The 7,833-nt window shown below is 41.8% G+C and overlaps 1 protein-coding gene across 1 annotated transcript in view; it reads left to right on the top strand.

Annotated features, from left to right (window-relative positions):
• Positions 1-7,833, top strand: part of BTBD9 (BTB domain containing 9) — a 500,126-nt gene that overhangs the window by 464,445 nt on the left and 27,848 nt on the right. The window lies entirely within an intron of this gene.

Raw genomic sequence — 7,833 nt, 5'->3', positions numbered from 1 at the left:
ATTTTGGGTATTCATCATCTTTTTTTTTTTTTTTTTTTTTTTAATTTGAGGCAGAGTCTCGCTCTGTCGCCCGACTGGAGTGCAGTGGCCAGATCTCAGCTCACTGCAAGCTCCGCCTCCCGGGTTTACGCCATTCTCCTGCCTCAGCCTCCCGAGTAGCTGGGACTATAGGCGCCCGCCACCTCGCCCGGCTAGGTTTTGTATTTTTAGTAGAGACGGGGTTTCACCGTGTTAGCCAGGATGGTCTCGATCTCCTGACCTCGTGATCCGCCCGTCTCGGCCTCCCAAAGTGCTGGGATTACAGGCTTGAGCCACCGCGCCCGGCCTCATCATCTTGAGTATTTATCATTTCCATGTGTTGGTAGCATTTCGAGTCCTTTTAGCTACTTTGAAATATACAATATATTGTTGCTAACTATAGTCACCCTAGTCTGCTATGGAACATTAGAACTTACTTCTTCTATCTAACTGTAAATTCCTACCCATTCACCCCCCTTTCTTCATGTCCCCTCCCCCACCCTCATACTCTTCCTACCCTTTGGCATCTTTCATTCTGTTCTCTGTCTTCACATGATCAAGTTTTTTAGCTCCTACGTATGAGAGTAAACATGTGGGATTTGTGTTTCTGGGCCTGAATTATATCGCTTAACATAATGACCTTCAGTTTCATCCGTGTTGCTGCAAATGACATGATTTCATTGTTTTTATGGCCAAACAGTATTGCATTATGTAAATATACCACATTTTCTTTACCCTTCTGTCCATTGATGGACACTTAGGTTGATTCCATATCTCTACTGTTGTGAATAGTGCCACATTAACCTGTGAGTGCAAGTATCCCTTTGGAATACTGATTTCTTTTTTTGTGTTGCGTAGATATCCAGAAGTGAAAATGCTGGATCATTTGGTAGATGGCATGTTTCCAGAAATTTATCCATTTCCTGTAGTTGTACTTTTAGATTTTTAAAAATTTATTTCTCACCTTGAAAAATAGTAGTAGTTTTTTGAGAAATATTCACTCTATACTGTTTTCCATGGTGTCTGTACTAATTTACATTCTCACCAACAGTGTATAAGAGTTCCTTTTTCTCTTCATTCTTACCAACATCTGTTATTTTTTGTCTTTAATAATAGCATTCTAACTAGGGTTAGATTATATCTCATTGTGGTTTTGATTTACATTTTCCCAATGCTAAGTGATATTGAGCATTTTTTCATATACCCCTTGGCTATTTGTATGTCTTCTTTTGAGAAGTGTCTATTCATGTCCTTTGCCAATTTTTAATGAGGTTTTTTTTTGTACATTCTGGATATTAGTCCCTCGTTGGTTGAATAGTTTGTGGATATTTTCTCCCATTCAACAGATTACCTTATCACTCTATCAATTATTTACTTTGCTGTGCATAAATTTTTAAATTTAATACAGTCCCATTTGGCTAGACCAATATCCTGAACTGGTTTCCCTATGTTTTCTTCTATTATTTTTATAGTTTCAGGTCTTACATTTAAGTCCTTAATCAATCTTGAGTTGATTTTTGTAGATGATGAGAGATAGGGGTCCAGTTTGTGTATGGATATCCAATTTTCCCAGCACCATTTATTGAAGAGGGTATCCTTTCCCTGGTGTAAGTTCTTGGTTCCTTTGTCGAGTATCAGTTGGCTATAAATATGTGGATTTATTTCTGGATGTTCTAGTATTCTCTGTTGGTCTTTGTGTCTGTTTTTATACTCATACCATCTGTTTTGATTACTATAGCCTTGTACTGTATTTTGAAGTCAGGTAGTGTGATGCCTCTAGCTTTGTTCTTTTTTCTTAGGATTGCTTTAGCTATACTGGCTCTTTTTTGGTTCTACATGAATTTTAGGATTTTTTTTTTTTCTATTTCTGTAAAAAATGACATTTTGGGACTGGGTGCAGTGGCTCACATGTGTAATCCCAGCACTTTGGGAGGCCGAGGCAGTTCATGAGGTCAAGAGATAGAGACCATCCTGGCCAACATGATGAAACCCCATCTCTACTAAAAATACAAAAAAATTAGCTGGGTGTGGTACCACATGCCCATAGTCCCAGCTACTCGGGAGGCTGAGGCAGGAGAATCGCTTGAACCCGGGGGCCAGAGGTTGCAGTGAGCCGAGATCGTGCCACTACACTCCAGCCTGGCAACGGAGTGAGATTCCATCTCAAAAAAAAAAAAAAAGACATTTTTGGATTTTTGGTATTTTTGATGGGGATTGTATTGAATCTGTTAGTTATTTGCGGCAGTGCAGTCATTTTAATGATATTAATTATTCTAATCCGTGATCATGAGATGAGTTTCCATTTGTTTGTATTCGCTTCAGTTTCTTTCATCAGTATTTTGTAGTTTTCCTTGTAGAGATTTTCCACCTCCTTGGTTAAATTTGTTCCTAGGAATTTTTTCCATGGAAGCTATTGTAAATGGGATTACCTTCTTGACTTCTTTCTTGGCTATTTCATTATTGGTGTATAAAATGCTACTGAATTTTGTATGAGGGCTTTGTATCCTGCAACTTTACTGAATTTGCTTATCAACTCTTAAGAGTTTTTTGGTGGGGCCGGGCGCGGTGGCTCAAGCCTGTAATCCCAGCACTTTGGGAGGCCGAGACGGGCGGATCACGAGGTCAGGAGATCGAGACCATCCTGGCTAACACGGTGAAACCCCGTCTCTACTAAAAATACAAAAAAACTAGCCGGGCGAGGTGGCGGGCGCCTGTAGTCCCAGCTACTCGGGAGGCTGAGGCAGGAGAATGGCGTAAATCCGGGAGGCGGAGCTTGCAGTGAGCTGAGATCCGGCCACTGCACTCCAGCCTGGGCGACAGAGCGAGACTCCTTCTCAAAAAAAAAAAAAAAAAAAAAGAGTTTTTTGGTGGAATCCTTTGATCTTTCTGAATATAAGATGTCATCTGCAAAGAGGGACAATTTGACATCCTCTTTTCCAATTTGGATGCCTTTTGTTTCTTTCTCTTGCTTGATTGCCCTGCCTATGACTTCTGGTACTATGTTGAATAGGAGTGGTGAGAGTGGGCATCCATGTCTTGTTCCAGTTCTTACAGAAAAGAATTTCAACTTTTCCCCATTCAGTACGATGTTAGCTATGGGTTTGTCACAGATGGCTTTTATTATTTTGAGGTATATTCCTTATATGGCTGGTTTGTTGGGACTTCTTACTATGAAGGGATGTTGAATTTTATTAAATGCTTTTTCTGTGTCTATTGAAATGATCATATGGTTTTTGTCCTCGATTTTGTTGATCTAATGCATCACGTTTATCAATTTGTGTCTGTTAAACTATCCTTGCATCCCTGGGTTAGATCCCACTTGATCATGGTGTATTATCTTTTTGATGTTCTGTTGAATTTGGTTTGCTAGTATTTTATTGAGAAGTTTTGTGTCTGTGTTCATCAAGGATATTGGCCTATAGTTTTCTTTTGTGGTTTTGTTCTTATCAGGTTTTGGTGGTAGGGTAATGCTGGTGTTGCAGAATGAGTTAGGGAGCATTCCCTCCTCTTCAGTTTTGGGATTTTTTTTTTTTTTTTCATTTTTACTTTTTTTTTTTTTTAGAGACAGGGTCTTGCTCTGTCACTCAGGCTGGCATGTCGTGGCACAATCATAGCTCACTGTAATCTCAAACTGCCAGACTCAAGCAATTCTTCTGCCTCAGCCTCCCAAGTAGCTGGTATTACAGGCATGCGCCACCCAATTGTTTAGAATAGTTTGAAGCAGATTGGTATTAGTTCCGCTTTATATGTTTGGTAGAATTTGTCAGTGAATCCTCAGGTCCTGAGCTTTTCTTTGTTGGGAGACTTTTTCTTACGGATTCCATTTCACTACTCATTATTGATCTGTTCAGGTTTTCTGTTTCTTCCTGATTCAATCTTGATAGATTGCATGTTTCTAGGAATTTATCCATTTCTTCTAGGTTTTCTAGTTTATTCGCATATAGTTGTTCAGAATACTGTCTGATGATCTTTTGTATTTCGGTAGGTAGCATCAGTTGTAATGTTTCCTTTTTCACTTGTAATTTTGTTAATTTGGGTCTTCTCTCTTCTTGGTGAGTCTAGCTAGCAGTTTATCAATTTTGTTTATCTTTTCTAAGAACCAATTTTCCATTTCATTGATCCTTTGTATTTTTATTTAGTCTCTATTTCATTTAGTTCTGCTCTGATCTTTATTGTTTCTTTCCTCCTGCTAATTTAGGAGTTTGATTTGTTCTTCCTTTTATAGTTTCTTGAGGCACATTTTTATATCGTTTATTTGAAACCTTTCTACTTTTGGATATAGGGACTTAAGTCTGTAAACTTTCCTCTGAGTACTGCTTTTGCAGTTTTTTTGCAGGTTTTGGTCTATTTTGTTTTTATTTTCATTTGTTTCCCTGGAGAAGGCAGTGCCACCTTCAGTGACAGTGGCCTAGGCCTACAGGTGGGAAATGCCTGTGGTGCTCATACCTCAGCCCCTGCTCTGGTAGCCAGCGCCTTGGTTGCCCCTCAGCCCTGGGTGCATAGCCTGTGCACATCTAAGCCCTGAGGACGGCAGGCCATGCTTCTCCTGACCTCAGGTCCAGCTTCACAGGGCTCCAGGACAGTGTGCAGTCTGTAGGGCGGGCCCTAAAATAGAGCTTTGTTTGTGCCTCCACCCCAAGGTGGAGGACCCATGGTCACCCTTGCCTACATTTTAGGGGCAGCAGCCCAGGCTTTTCTTGCCACCATTCCTTTTTAAATGTTAGGCATTGTGAAAGCTGGCTGGAAGCTTCCAGTATATGGATGGGTTTGTGGGCTTCATTAAGGGCTATCAGGCAGGGATTAGACGTTTCACTGGGATACCCCTGCCCAGCACACTGGTGCTTTCTGTGCCTTCTCCCTGGGATGCTCTTTCAGATCTGCATGGCCGTGTCCTCCAGTTGTGTAGGTGTTAGCTCATTTGTCACCTTACCAAAGAGACCTTCCCTAAATATGTTAACTAAAGCAATGCCTTCCTCCCAGTCTACTTAACACTGTTTTGTGTTTCTCCATAGCCCCTTTTTAACGCTGATAAATTTGGTTTTTTTTTTTTTTTTGGTTTTTTTTTTTCTGCCTCCTTCCCATTAGAACATGAGCTCTTTGAGGCCAGGGACTTTGTTGTGTGCTATATCCTGAGGGTCTAAAAATGGGCTTATTCCATAGTAAGGACTTGATTGCTATTTATGGAGGAAAGGAGAGGCGGACACAGAGAGGGAAGGTCGTACAGTATCTGTAACTCTTTCCTCTTGGGCCGCTCAGCAGCTCCCGAAAGAGACTCTCCAGTCTCCTGCCTGGGAGTTAAGGCTGTATCACAGTGGCCTGAAAGCCAAGGGAGGGAAGGGAACTGGGGGGGTCTCACCATCTGGGATATGACTTCCGTGTAACTCCTTTGCTCTCAGCTGCTACCGGATTCTACCCTCTGCTGTGCCTAGGGCCCTGGAGTTCAGATCTTCTCTGTTCGTGATCTCTAGAGGGAAATGTGTGTCTCCTATGCAGGAAGGAGGGGAAGGGATTTGAGGAGTGCACCTGCTCCTTTTTCCTTCTTTCAACCAGTCTTCCTGGTTCAGCCCCCTGCACACCTCCACCTTCAAAAGTAGCTGGTCACTTGAGGACCTGAGCCTTTCTAGGGTTCTGTGGTGTGAATCCACTTGCTTTCTGTGTGCCTTCTCTCTGAGGTGCCAATGCAGAGAGATGGTCACACCTCCTCATTCTTCCTCTTTGTTTTGTGGTCATGCATGTGTCCACATGTATTAATTAATTAATATATAACACATATATTTGATGGGAAACATATTTCTTTACTGCCCTTTTAGTGGAGAGAAGGCAGACTATGCCATGTGTTGACTTTGCTGTGTTTACTTGCCAGTCTGGCCCTGGCCAAATACTGTCCTGTCTCTGCCTCCCCAGTGTTCAGCAGGTCTGCTGCAGAAAAGTTCTGATATGTGCTTTCTCTTTATAGCATATGCAGTAGAATCACATAACTTTCCAGATTCAAGCAGACTAGGCACCCTCACCCTTGCCACAGGATCCTGAATCCCCAGAGGAGGCAGATCAAGGCTAAGGACAAAGAGCTGCTCTCTACTGAGCACTACAGTCACCCTTTCTCTCATCACTTATGGGCCTGTGCAGTGTCCTTGTCATCCAGAACCACTCACGCGAACCCTGCCCTTGCTGATGGCAACCGTACATTCCTCACCCGGTGGCTCTCTTGTCCTCTGCTTCCTTCCGATGGTGACACAGCTGGCTGGAGCCAGCAGCACCACCTGCCAGATCCACACTGCTACTGCAGGACCAACTCCACTTTCCCCCCTAACTTTTATATTTGTAATTCAGCTAATTCCATCTCCAGCAAATTCCTGCCAACCTGAACACAGACACTGTTTTAATCCCTTTCTCCTCTTCTGTCTCTTTCTTTTTATTTATTTCAATAAATACATAAGAGAATGTTTAAAACACATAAGAGAATAAAAATAATATAACATTTCCTCACGTACTTATCCCCAGAATTGACCATATTTAATAATTTTTGCATATACTTCAAGTCTTTTTTATTTTAATCAAAGAAATGAAACATTCTAGTTAATGTTGAAATCTCCTTTGTTCCCCATCAGCAGTCCCAGTCCTCGCCCGCTCCTCAGAGAACAATCACTGTCATGAATTTAGCATCTGTCCTTCCGGAATATTTCACACTATTTTACAGACCTGTATGTTTTCCTGAGTCACGCATACAGTTTAGTGTGTATAATCCCATATTGTACATATTGTCCTCTAACGTGCTTTTGAGCAAGCCTTCTGTTTTAGATCTTTTTCCATACTGATCTTTTTGTAGAGAGAGCACCTGCTGAGCCTCTTTTCTTTCCAGTTTGCCATATGTGTGAATGTAAAGAGGTGAGAGTAATAGCCAACAGTTAATTTGCTTTCACCACGTGCCATGCTCTTTGTGTTTTCTCCTTGAGTCCTCACAACCCCAGATGGTAAATACTGTTACCACCCCTACTTCACTTGGGAAACAGAGACTTTAGCGGATGGTCACTTACCTGAGGCCACCTTATGATCCGCTCGTGTGTATGATCCGTATGGTTCTGGCCACCGGGATTTCTGGCCCCAGAGTCATGACACAAACACATAAATGAAGTGTCAGTAATGTTCTGGGAGCAAGCAAAATAAAACCCAGGGGACAGTGACTAGTCAGTGCCTTGGCCTCTGGATTGGTGTCTTCATCTTGCCCTTTGGTGGAAAGAACCTCAGCTCACAGTCATTAAATCTGGCTTCTGTTGCTGACTCTATCCTGACAGCTCTAGGATGTCACACAGATTACTTCTCTTTGTCTCAGTTTCCTCGCCTCTGAAATGGGATTCAGATTGCTGACTGCCTACCTAAAAGATTGTGTTGGGAACCAAATGAGATAGATCACGACTCTAAGACACTTTGTAAACCACTCAGTGGTCTGTGGATGGGAAAGGCTTTTAGGATGACAAACTTGGCCCGTTTTTTAACTTTCCCTATTAACAGACCGCCTACCATGTTCCAGCTACATCCCCATGATTTCATTTGCATTACAGAATTTAATCCTCATTCCTCAAGCAGCAGCTTTAGAAAGATTGTTTTAAATCCCTTGTTTATCTGGCTTGCTTAATTACTACTCTGGCAACAATATCTCTTTTTTTCCTTTTTTAAACTTCATATACATAGTATTTTAGCTTCATTATGGGTTAAATTGAGTTTTGTGGGTGGGCCTGGGCACCCTCTCAAAATTTATAGCCTTATTTCTATGGAAAAATTGTTTCCAAGCATCAAACAACCAACTACAAGGCAAGT

Source organism: Trachypithecus francoisi, unplaced genomic scaffold (genome assembly GCF_009764315.1).
Source record: "Trachypithecus francoisi isolate TF-2019V2 unplaced genomic scaffold, Tfra_2.0 Lachesis_group10, whole genome shotgun sequence".
Lineage (NCBI taxonomy): Eukaryota > Metazoa > Chordata > Mammalia > Primates > Cercopithecidae > Trachypithecus > Trachypithecus francoisi.
Note: the sequence above shows the minus strand (reverse complement) of the source record. Positions and strands in the feature narration are given on the sequence as shown.